At 41.6% G+C, this 12,684-nt stretch overlaps 1 pseudogene; it reads right to left on the bottom strand.

Moving 5' to 3' along the window:
• Positions 1–442: 442 nt before the first annotated feature.
• On the bottom strand, positions 443–810 carry LOC101586852 (annotated as a pseudogene).
• Between the last annotated feature and the right edge of the window lie 11,874 nt (positions 811–12,684).

The raw sequence follows: 12,684 nt of genomic DNA, 5'->3' as shown, positions 1-12,684 counted from the left end.
TTATTGTATTTTAGGATAGGGTCTTCAGGGTCTACAGGGTCTCACTGAGTAGACTGGACTCGTAGTGATCTGCCAGTTTATAGCCTCCCAAGTGCTGGGATTACAGGTGGGCACCACCATGCCCAGTCTCAATTGCTATCTCAGTGCACCCCAGGGGCAGAGCTGGCATGGCAGGCCCAGGGGTTGAACTCCCGGCCCCTGCATCTGCCTAAGCAGGTGCTTTAATCCACTGAGCTATTTGGCTGGCCTCAGGTTCCATTTTATTTTATTTTATTTTATTTTATTTTATTTTATTTTATTTTATTTTATTTTATTTTATTTTATTTTATTTTATTTTATTTTATTTTATTTTATTTTATTTTATTTTTTGGCAGTACCAGACTCCACTGAGGCATTTCATTTGTATGTTTTACATCCTTAGAGAAAGAACCCCAGGATTTTTCCTCCTGTGTGTTTTCATTGCGCTTCTTCATGATCCATGATGCCAGCTGAGGTTGTCAATACAATGAAACCAAACTGATGAGATGGGAGCAGGTTATTCTGCCATTTTTCCAGGTCTTTCAGCTGTACATCAAACCTGGGGCTGATCACGCCACACTTGTTTAACCTCCCTGTGAGGTTCACAACAATTTTTCCAGCCCTGTGATCATCAATGATTTCAAATTCACCAATGTAACTACGCTTCATCATCACAGTTAGAAATTGGATAATGACTTTGGAGCACAGCCTAATGAGGACCTGGCATTTGCCTCTCTTTTCAGCATTGTTGATGTTCTTGAGAGCATCACCCAGGACCTTTGTGCTTACCATTATGGCAGAACGGAAAGATGGTGGAAAGCAAGCAAGCCAGGTTTCATTTTAGTAGGAGCAGCTTAGTGGGGTTTTGAATTATTTCTGCTACAGAGGCTGGGCCATAGTCATTTTCTATGGACAGAAGGTGTCCATATCTGAGAATAAATTTTTGGGAGCAATGCTCAACTGACCTTGGAAAATTTTTTGCTTGGGTAAGAAAACTCCTACCCAACCAGAGGAAGTACAGACTGGGACCAGAAGATATCTGTATTCTTTGTTGGGTTTGACTGCTGTGAAGCTTAGTTGTATATCTTTAAAGATGATGTTCCAGTCAGTTGGATTCCAGTCAGAGGGGGCCTAGGGCTGTGAGTCAGACAATTTTAAGCATTGGTTTGACATCACTGGTGGACAATAGAGCAGATACTGACCAGGTGTGGAATGTAATTGTGGTGGCTTAAGAGCTCTTTTTAAAAATTATTTATTGGGGCTGGTGAGATGGCTCAGTGGTCTAAAGCACCTACTTGGAACAAGCTTGGGAAAGCACAGGGACCGCGGTTCGACCCCCCAGCACCACATGCCAGCCAGCCCCACCCCCTGGCGGGCTGAGCTGGCCACACACACAATAAATAAATAAATAAATGTTTAAAAAAAATAAAAATTATTTATTTGTTTGATACAGGGTCTTGATACATAGTTCAGACTCCTGTCTCAGCCTCCCCAGTGCTGGGATTACAGGTGTGCGCCATCACACCCAGTTTCCAGGCCAACACAACCCTCCTGGGGGTTCCAGGACCAGCCTGGCATGCAGTACTGGGGATCGAACTTGGGTCCTTGCACTTGCCAGGCAGGTGCTTAGACCACCATGCTATCTTTCTAACCCCTAACAGCTCTTCCATGGCTGTTTTTCCTCTGTGGGTTAGATTGTGGTATTTTTGAAACCAGGCATAAGCCATCTTTGTGGGATGACAGTTTGTCCATCTAGAAGTGTCCCTGAGGAGCTGGGTCCCTTAGTGAATTGCTCGTTTCACCTAGTCATTTCCTCCTTTTGTATATGCAGGGGATTTATTTTTTCTTACCATCACAGTGTCAGTAGGAATGCCCATTAGAAGTTTTAGGCTTATTTGAGTAAGATGTTTTTGTCTTTGAGGAACCACTCAGACTGCTTCAAAGCTCAGGAGTATCTAAGGACACTTGAGGATGCGACTCCACTTGTCCAGCACAGGCACACCATGGGATACAGTTACGTAACCATGACTTAGCACAGGTCAACACCCATGCACTGGTTATGGCACTATGAAGAATGTAAATATGAGATAACAACCTGTTATAATAAGAATTATACAACAAAGATGTAGGTAGCTCTTTTGCTCTGCTCTGCTCCATGCTGCCTGCTGTTGTTACTGATGTCTTGCAAATGTGTTTTCTTTGAGCTTGGGACTGCACTCTTTTTTCTTTTTTTCCCGTTTATGTATTTGTTACAGAGTCTCACTACGCAGCTGACTCATGGTAATCCTTCTGTTTTCAGCCTCCCCAGCACTGGGATTATAGGTATGCGCCCTCACACCTGGACTTGTTCCCTGGCTCATAGTGCCCCAAGGGTGGGGCTGTCCTGGCAAGCAGGACCAACTGAACCCTGTCATTGCACTTACCAAAACAGGTGCTTAATCTGCTGAGCTATCTCGCAGGCCTTGGTCCTCACCCTTGAAAATGTTCCTTGGGCTCTCTTAGTAGGTGAACATTGTCCCAGAATGTTCCTTCAGCAGCTGCTTTTGTAATTTTAGCTGCTTTATTGTTTTCTAAGGAGATGAGGCTTTTGGCCTTTTGATCTCCCTGGAAATGAATGATTGCCACTTTGGTGGGTTTTTGTAGAGTAGCAAGAAGCAGTAAAATTTATTTTAGTGATTTTTGTTCTGTTGTGAATAATCTCTCTCTCTCTCTCTCTCTCTCTCTCTATATATATATATATGATTTTGTAAACATGAACTGTTGCAAAATCATATTCAGGACGCATTTACATGTTGCCATTTTTCTTTTCAGACCAATTCAGGGCCTATTTGAGGACCCATAGTTCAGCTTGCTCTGCATACCATTCTTGCAAGAGAACTTTGGCCAAAATAACTTTGTCTACGGTGACCACAATATATCCAGCCTGTGAAACTCCATTCCTAACAGAGCTACTTCCATCCATAAACAGCGTGTACTCAGCATCTACTGGGGGTCCATCTTTAAGTCTGGTTGGCTTAAAAACAGCTCATTGCTTAATGTCAGGCAGTCATGGTCTGGAGAGCCCAGCTTGGTGAGCAGGCACTGATGAGATTGAGTGGTTTTATTGCCACAAAAGTTAGGCAAGGATTTTTGCATAAGAGTCTTTGGTACAGCATGTGGCACTGGATGTTCAGGTCTTGGTGCATCAACTTCCTTGATTAGAAGGAAAGTGACTGTTAGAATATGGAGGCAAGGGGGGCCAGCACTTAGTGAATGAATCCAAGAGTCTGGACAGGTAGGTCCCTGGGTGCTCCCAGGGGCTGACCATTCAAGTAAGCATCTTTTTTAAAAAAATTTTTTATTTATTTATGTATGTGTGTGTGTGTGTGTGGGGGGCCAGCTCAGCCCACCAGGGGGCGGGTCTGGCTGGCATGTGGTGCTGGGGGATTGAACCGTGGCCCCTGTGCTTTGCTAAGCTTGTTCTAAGTAGGTGCTTTAGACCACTGAGTCATCTCACCAGCCCCCAAGTAAGCATCTTTGCAATGACATTTCATCATTTAGCAACAAATAAGTTGAATAAGTGAGGTACACCTGGAATTCTCAAGGCTGGGGCTGTAGAGCTTTTAAAATGTCATTGAAGGTTTTTTTTTGGGTTTCATTTGAAGATGTCAGAGTCTTTTCCAGACCAGTCACTGTGTAAGTGCTTTGCTTTTTCCGTGAACCCAGGGATCTAGACTCTATAGAAGCTAGCAGCTCTAAGGAATTTTTAGAATTTTTTTCTTGTGGTTGGGACTGGGATGGAGCAGATGACCACTTTTTTTTCTGGTCCATTGTCCCTGATTTAAGTGAAATCCCAGATACCTGGCTTTTTGCTTGCATATTTTTTTCTTTTTTTTTTTTTTTTTTTTTTTTTTTTTTTTTTTTTTTTTTTTTTTTTTTTTTTTTTTTTTTTTTTTTTTTTTTTACCATTTTCCAAGGTACCTTGTAGCCAGGTTCTGTCAGACATTGTAGCAGAGCCTTTGCACCCTCCCAGCAGGCAACTTAGGTGTTATTAGTCCGAAGATCATCAACATATTGGAGCAGGGATCAGTGATGTTCTGTGCTAGGGAAATGAGCGAGTTCAGCTTTGAGAGCTTTTCCAAAGAGGATAGCAAGTTTTTTAAATCCCTGTGAAGCCAAATCCAGGTCAGGCGACTTGAATCCAGAACTGGGGTCTTTTCATTTAAATTTAAAAATGGGCTGGCTAACATGAGCCAGCCAAAGGTAGAAAGAGTCATCCTTTAGGTCCAGGCAGGTATACCAGCAGGCTGTGGGTTGCAGAAGGCGGAGGAGGGTATAAGGGTTTGGGACTGTAGGATGGAGGGCAACTGCACTATATCTTGGAGATCAACTGGATGATATTCCCCATTGGGTTTCTTTACAGATAGGAGAGGTATATTCCAGGACGATTGACAGTCTATGAGTGTTCCATAGTTCTGAAGTCTCTGGATGTGCAGTTGAATTTCTAGTCAAGCCTCATGTGGCATGGGGTAGTGTTTGATGCTGGTGGGGATTTCTCTGGAAAAGCATTCTACAATCAGAGGCAGGTGGGTGATGCCTAGTCTAGGATGAGAATCTTCAGCCCAAACTTGGGGAAGGAGAATCTTGAGAATTTCTTGGTTGGTTTCATCTCTGTGTGTCTATCAATTTCTATTCTTCTTCTTGGGGGACTGTGACAGCTAACAGGAAGTGTGGTTGTTGAACTGGAAGAGACAGAGAGGCAGGCAATCCTGGAGAGAAGGTGATGTGATGTGGCTCCTAACTTTGATAAGATGTCTTTCCCCAGGAGTGGGATTGGGCACTCCATGCAAGTAGAGGAACTCATGTGTGATTTGATGTTCTCCAGGCTGCAAATTTGTGCCTAGCAGAAGGGGAGAGAAGGCAAGAGTCCCAGTTGCCCCAGTGATAGTAACCTTTTTCTGACAGAGGGGCAATAGATGAGTAGCTCAGAGTGTTCCATTTCACTGTCTACCAGGAAAGTCATAGATTGACCCCTAATACAGACATGGACTATGGGCTCCTAGTGACCCAGGTAAAGAAGGGAGCATGCCTGGCCTAGTACGAGTCCATCAGACCAATGAAAAGGTTGTCATCTGACCCATGTTGGAGCTTTTGAGAATCCTTATGTTTTAGTCAGAGTGGGCATTTATTTTTCCAGCATCCATAGCCCTTACATTTTGCATGTTGATCTTTGGTCAGTGGCTATGATCATCTACTAAATTAGATTTTCTTATGGATATCAGGTGCTGCTTATGCAATGAGGCTTCATCTATCATCTATAAATTTTCTGGTACTTCAGTGTCAAAAGGACTGTAGACCCTACAGGCTTCACAGTCTCTCACAAGTCTGAAGGGTTTTTTATCAGAATTCTGGGTAACAGTAGTAAGTTTTGACATACTGATGGGCTTTTTGCCCCCCACCCCCACCTTGATGCCTTTGAGAAGGACTTGATGGTATCTGTGGATAGCTTTATTTAATTCTTGCTGGGGTGTTGTAATCCTAGGCGGGACAGCCTTGGGGAAAGGCCATGGCAACCCAACCCATCCACCAGCACTGACAGTCCGTGGAGGGCTCTCTCACTTTTTTTTCCTCAGCCAAAATAAGGAGACATTTCTGTGTTAAACAGAGTCTGAAGGAGTTGCTAACAGACATCCCAAGTGGGTGCTAAATGAAGCCAGCTGACCAGGATAAGTGTGTGAGGGAAACTAAAGCAGGAAGCTCTGGGGAGGGCCTCTGCGTCTGAACTAAGGCAATGACATTTGGGCTTTCTGGACTTGGGAATGGACAGGTGGCCAGTGTGGCATGAGAAGGACTGATGGCTGGAGGCAGATGAGTCTGGAGCGAGAGGGGGAGGGCTGGCCTGGGGCACTGTAAGTGCTGGCAGCAGCTGCAGCAGTTTGATAAGGGGTGATAAACCTGCCACAGAAGAGTCCTCAGGAAGAATGGTTTTTTGTGCAGGTGCAGAGCTGGTTTGGTTTCATTTTAACTCCATAATCACCAGAAAAGCCCTTTCAAAAAATCTTTAAGATATATTCCAGAATTGTAAGCTTTGACTAACTAGATCCTATTCTGAATCCCTATGTGTATGTGGTGTTCTCTTGTCTGGTGATACAAGACAGACAAAGAAAGGTGCCTTCTCTGAGAGAAGACCAGTTGGATGCTTGCCTGGTTGCTACCTCCTGGGGACAAAGATCTTTCTTTTTTCTTTTATTTATTTATTAAGGTTTTTTTTTTTTTTTCTGTATTTAGGACAGGGTCTACAGGGTCTACAGGGCCTGACTACGTAGATCAGACTTGTAGTGATTCTCCTATTTCCAGCCTCCCAAGTGCTGGGATTACAGGCATGCGCCACCACGCCCAGTCTCAATCACTGTCTCAGAACACCCCGTGGGTGGGGCTGGCACAGCACGCTGGGATCGAACCCCGGCTGCTGTGCTCTGCCTAAGCAGGCTCTTTAGTCTGCTGAGCTATCAGGCTGGCCCTAGGTCTGTCTTAATAATAGGTGCACCTGTATCTCCAGGGTAGATCATGACCCTCATTTTAGTGATCTGCGACACCTCTGAACCATATGATAAATCACAGAACCACAGGACAAGCCCATTTGAACTCCATAGCCAAAGCTGAGGAGCTATACAAATGTCTATCCAGAGCAGCTGAATCCACGAAGGATGTTCTACATTTACTCATACATTCATTCAGAGGTTAAAGCATTCCATCCTCAGCAGGCCAGATAGTTCAGGGGACTAAAGCGCCTCCTTAAGCAGAGTGCAGTGGCAGGGGTTTGATCCTGGCACGCTAGCCCTGCCCTCAGGGACACTGAGACTGCAATTGAAACTGTGGTGGCACGCGCCTATAATCCCAGCGCTTGGGAAGCTGAAAACAGGAGAATCACTATGAGTCCAATCTCCGTAGTAAGACCTTGTAGACCCTCTACTAAATACAACAAACAAACAAACATTGCATCCTCCACCCAGAATACAGAAACTGACTAAGAGGTGATCAGGCTTCTCTTCTGCCCTTGACTTGGGATAGGCTGACAGCCAGGAAAACAGAAAAACCCAGGGTGGCCTTATGGTGATTCACAAGTCTGGATGGTTTCATTTCATTTTCCTTCAGAGCTAGTGATGGAGGAAGGGTGTCCCAGTCCATGTCCTGGAGGCTGTGGGGGGGACCTCAGAAGTCAGTCAGGGGGCCATGCCCTGCTGGGATGTGGAATCGGGGAGACTTGTCTCCATGAACCATAGCAAGGGCAATGCAGGGCTGTAGCTGTTTTTCCTCCTTTCCTAGCCCAATGCACCAGAAACTATTGCAGGAAAAACTGAATCAACAGTAGCCAGGAGCTCAGAAACAAGGATATTTTGTTGGTGCTAGTAGACCTTAGAGGAATAATGTCCAAAGTCTTATTTATAGGGTGGTGAACAGAAGTTTCAGGAACAGGATAAGCTTTTACCTGAAGGTCATGGCATGATAGGTATCTTGTGGCATGCATTGTTGTATGTAGCTAAGTTGCTTATAGCACATTCACCGAAGTTTGAGTTTAATGACAAATCATGTGATTTAGCTGAGTCTCATTGCAGAGAACAGAATTCCTGCAGTTTTACTGAACAAAATGGCTGCAGTTAGGTCAGGACTTCTGTTTCTTTAGGAGTGTGTGTGTGAGCCATCATGCCCAGTTCCATGTAACTGTGGCTAAACAACAAGAACAACCTTTGGGTCTTGGTTTTTAATCACTAATATATAGACATCTAACTCTTCTTCCTGCTGCCTGACACCTGGATGCCACAAGGAGACAAGATCAATACAGTTTGACAGAGACTTCACATGGGTAAAACACGAAATCCCTGGAGATATTTCTAGGCCCCGGAGTTCTGTATCACTATTGAAAACAAAAGCCTGATGGTTGAACTTCATGGACCATAAGATGCAGTGCTTGGGGCTGGTGAGATGGCTCAGTGGTCTAAAGCACCTACTTAGAACAAGCTAAGCCAAGCAAAGCATAGGGACCACGGTTCAATCCCCCAGCACCACATGCCAGCCAGCCCCGCTCCCTCGTGTGCTGAACTGGCCACACACAATAAATAAATAAATAAATAAATAAATAAATAAATAAATTTATAAAAAAATACATAGAAGTCTTTAAAAAAAAAAAGATGCAGTGCTTTCTGTGGTGGCCAGTCATCAAGCAGCCACTGAAACCATGGTAGAGGTCATATGGCCTTACGTGGCAGCCAACAGTGGGACTGTGCTGTCTGCTGAGTCCTTTCTCGGTGTGTATGTCAAGTCAGGAAATCTGTGGATCATTTTTGAACATGCAGAAAAGAAGCATTATAACCTCTTAAGGACTTTCACAGCCTCCCCTTACACACCCACTGCTGACTTCTGATATGATAGAACAGTCATAGGCAAATTTCCTGGTAAGAAACGAGTTTTACATGTGACTCAGTTATTTCTCTACTGCTTTGCTGTTGATGTCACCACAATACAACACAAATTGTGAATTGTATTGTGAATTGTACAGCACAAGAGTGAATTGTATTATGAAGGTTTCAAAAATGTTTATTATCTATTTTTATTTGTTTTGTTTGAGAAAGAGTCTTGTTCTGTAGTCCAGGCTGGCCTTGAATTCACTGTATGCTCCAGGCTGGCCTCAAACTCAAGGTGATCCTCCTGCTTCAGTCTCCTGAATTCTGGGATTACAGATGTGTGTCACCATGCCCAGTTTTTTGTTTTGTTTTGTTTTGTTTGAGACAAGGTCTCAGGATATAGTTCAGAATGACCTCAAACTCAGCAACCCTCCTACTTCAGCCTCTCATGTCATGAGATTATAGGCATATACCACTGTTGTAGGCAGCTAAATTAGATAGAAATATTATAGGCAGTCAGCCAGGGGTAGGCCCTCAAGGAGACAGCATGGAAGACAAGATACCTTGCAACTGTGGGAGGGATGGATACTCCTGCTGTGGGCCAGACATAAAGACAAAGATCAAACAAATACTTACTGCCTTAAAGATAAGTATCAGGGATCTATTATCACTTTCAGGAAGCCAGGGAGAGTCACTAATCCAACTGCTACAGGCTGGCTACCTGATAAACTCCTATTCTATATTCATGTCCACTTGCTACATGACTCGCTTCCCCATTAAATCGGTTCTGGATTTAATCAGTTTTACCTGAGCAATGGTGCTTGTAATCTCATTGGTTGACCATAATTTTGTCCCACCTCATGCCCACCTAAGCAAGTTCCCATGCTCTCCACCACCTTAGACCTGCCTCATCATGTGGTTTTACACTATAAAAGTCCCTGGAAGAAACAGCTTCCTACAACCTGCTCGGGCCCCCCTTCTATACCTCTCAGGCAGACGCTTTCTTTCCCCCAATAAATATATTCTTCTTTTAACCTCCATCTATTCCTAAAATTCATTCTTCAGTTTTAGAGAACACAAATTCATCCCAGGTACCTTTCAGGCTGGGGGAGTTTCGCTTCCCCTATATTACTACCACTTCAGGCTTAGAAGATTTCACACTTTCTGCAAGATTTTTGTTTGGTCATTCCATGCCCTTCTTTTTAAATATTTTACCATATTTGTGTTTAGCAAATGGTCCAAAGTAGGGATTTTTTAAATAAGAAATGTAAAATGGAACAGTTGCACTGTTGGTCTAGACAAATCTGGTCAGGTTAATTAATGATAAAGAATTAAAATTTACAAATGGAGAAATGGTGGCTAAAAAACTGAAAAGAACCTAGTAGCACATTATAACCAATTTACAAGTAAACATGTTAATTTTTAAAATGTCTACTGGTATCTCAAAGCAGATTAAGTCTTTTATTTAGAAAATCATATAGCATTCAGTAGCAAGTCATACAGTATTCAAAACCCAAGTTATTTGGTAGCACAGCCTATTATCTGGCAAAGGAAAACTCCTTGTTGTCAACTTCCCATCATTACATCAAACTTATCATGAGATAAGGCTCATTTTGCCTCACAGCTTTGGAAGTCCCATGCCATGGTCCATTGGCCATCTTGTTTTAGATTTGTGGCATCTTGGTGGGTGATGTGGCACAGAAAAATCTTTCACATTGAGAGCCAGAGAGCAAAGAGAAAGAGATGGGAGTGTGACAGTCCCTTTCAAGGGCACATATCCAAGAACCTATGGACCTCCTGCAGGGTCCCACCACTTCCTGAAAGTGCCGCCCTGGGGTCCTGGCCTTCAACATATGGGCCTTTGGAGACTTCAAGATGCACATTATAGCAGTTGGTGAGAACCAAATAATTAGCTAGTATATAAAATTTGAATAAGTGAAATTCCAGTGTAAGATGTAATACAGAGGGAAAAGTTTCTATTCTTAGAATAAAAACTTATTTAACATATTGATGACATGTTATGTGTTGCTGAAGTTTTTTGTTTTGTTTTGTTTTGGTAATAAATTTACAAAACAACAGTTTCTTTAGTCAGGTTATTTTTTGTTTGTTTGTTTATGTATTTGGTACAGGGTCTCACTACACAGATCAGACTTGTAGTGATCCTCCTGTTTTCAGCCTCCCCAGCACTGGCATGCACCACCACTCCCTGACATGGTCACCACCTCAGTGTGCCGGGGTGGGGGGCTGGAGTGGCTTGAGGTGCCAAGCATTGAACCCCATCCCTGTGCTTGCCTTAGTCTGCTGAGCTATCTCGCCGGCCCTTTAGTCAGACTATTGAATCGATAGAACACATAAATATATACCATGCTATAGAAAGACAGTTGTGAATCATTGAGAAGAATTTCCAACTTTCTGAAACCAACAACAAGGAATCAAGATAAATTTGATTTTTCTGCATGTTATAGCCAGAAGTTCTGACTTAGCATTTGTCTTGATGTTTGCTACCAACAGTTGGCTCCAGAAGAGTTTTTACTGTTTTTATAAAAACAAAACAAAAATCAGCATCAATAAATTGACAAACAAGAAGCCTGATGTGGTCATAAATGCTTTCTTCACAGAAGAGGTGCTGGGATCAAAAATTAGAGATAAAAAAAAATGCTGCACTGTGGTTAACTTTATTAAACATGGCCTAGCTTACTTAAAAGTGTTTAAAACACTACATGCCCCTGAAGAATTTAAAGTATGGACACAAACAGGTATTTGTACACCAGATTCATAGCAGCATCACAATAGCCAAAGGTGGAAATAACACAAATGTCCTTTGATGCATATATGAATACAATGGAGGGTTATTCAGCCTTTTAAGAGTATTTTTTGGTAAGCATCATACTTATTTATTTTATAAATATTTATTTATTTATTTGCTCAGTACTCAGCTCACACTCACAGTGATCATCCTCTTTCAACATCCACAGCACTGAGGTCACAGGTGTGCAAACACATCTGGTTTGGATGACCAGAATGCAGTACCAGGGTCCTTGCACTTGCCAGGCAGGCACTTAGACTGCTGAGCTATCTCCCCAGCCAAAGTTCACTAAGATTTTAAAGAGCTGTGGCACACTATTTTTATTAAAGAAAATAAAGATATATATGCTCAATTCTTTATGGAATTTAGTGCCAAAAGTAAGTAAATTTTATCCTATTCAAGATATGGCATATGTTCCAATGAAAGACATGTAGTCTAGGGACATTACCTTTTGAATATTGCCACCATGAAGATAAACTACTTATATTTGGAAGTCACTTCAGTCATTTAACATATTATTTTTGCATAGTTTTTATGGAGTTACATATTTTAACTCTTTGAGGTTGCTTACAAATATAGATGCATATATTCATATGATTTCTAGTTCTGCTAGTATAAATTAAGATAGAAATTATAACTAAAGTTATAAATTGTACAAAGATAGAATAAATAGATATTAGGTAGACATTAAATCAAAATATGAAAATACTACTATATAAGGTTGCTATGTGTAGTTGCTTATAGTTTGCATCAATTTTTTCTTTGTATTAATGCATTTGATTTATTGTTTATCTTTCATTCCTACTAACTATTGAATGGAATTAGAGAATGTACATTATGTGAATGTGGTCTCACTTATGCTTATCCATATCTGTGATCCATAGTAAATGTGAGCAGTTTGACTTGCAGTAAATACTGTAGCCACTGGAAACATTGATGTTCTACTGGATAAAATTCAAATTTATCAATTAGTCAAATACCAATGGAAATGCACTGAGTTATTTTCAGGGAAAAATACAATGGCACCTAAATTTACTTGAATGATTTTAGTGGATAAGAATTGATTCAGGAGAGAATATAAAACATTGCACAGTTACATTTCCTTTTGTTTTACACAGAGTTTTATAGTAGATTCACTTAACACTTAATGACAGAAAGAACAGCTACTCTATTTTTAAAGGGTTAAACTACTTTCTCTGTTTTATATTTTTGACTGCATGAAGAATATATTTTATGTGCTGCTGGCTCTTTCCTTTATGGACAAGTAGCACCTTTTATCAATACCAATGAGCAAGAACAAACAACTTTGGAAAGGACATATACTCAAGAAATATTCTATATAGGAGTTGTAGAACTAAGTACAGTAGCCATTGTAAAAATTTTGTGTTTATTCATTGTACTATATTTTTAATAAAAGTGTTGTTTTGTCTTATCATAAAGTAAAAATATTTCCAAAAATGGATTATCCTTAGAATCCAC

Source organism: Octodon degus, unplaced genomic scaffold, assembly GCF_000260255.1.
Source record: "Octodon degus isolate 3935 unplaced genomic scaffold, OctDeg1.0 scaffold00018, whole genome shotgun sequence".
Classification (NCBI taxonomy): Eukaryota; Metazoa; Chordata; class Mammalia; order Rodentia; family Octodontidae; genus Octodon; species Octodon degus.
Note: the sequence above shows the minus strand (reverse complement) of the source record. Positions and strands in the feature narration are given on the sequence as shown.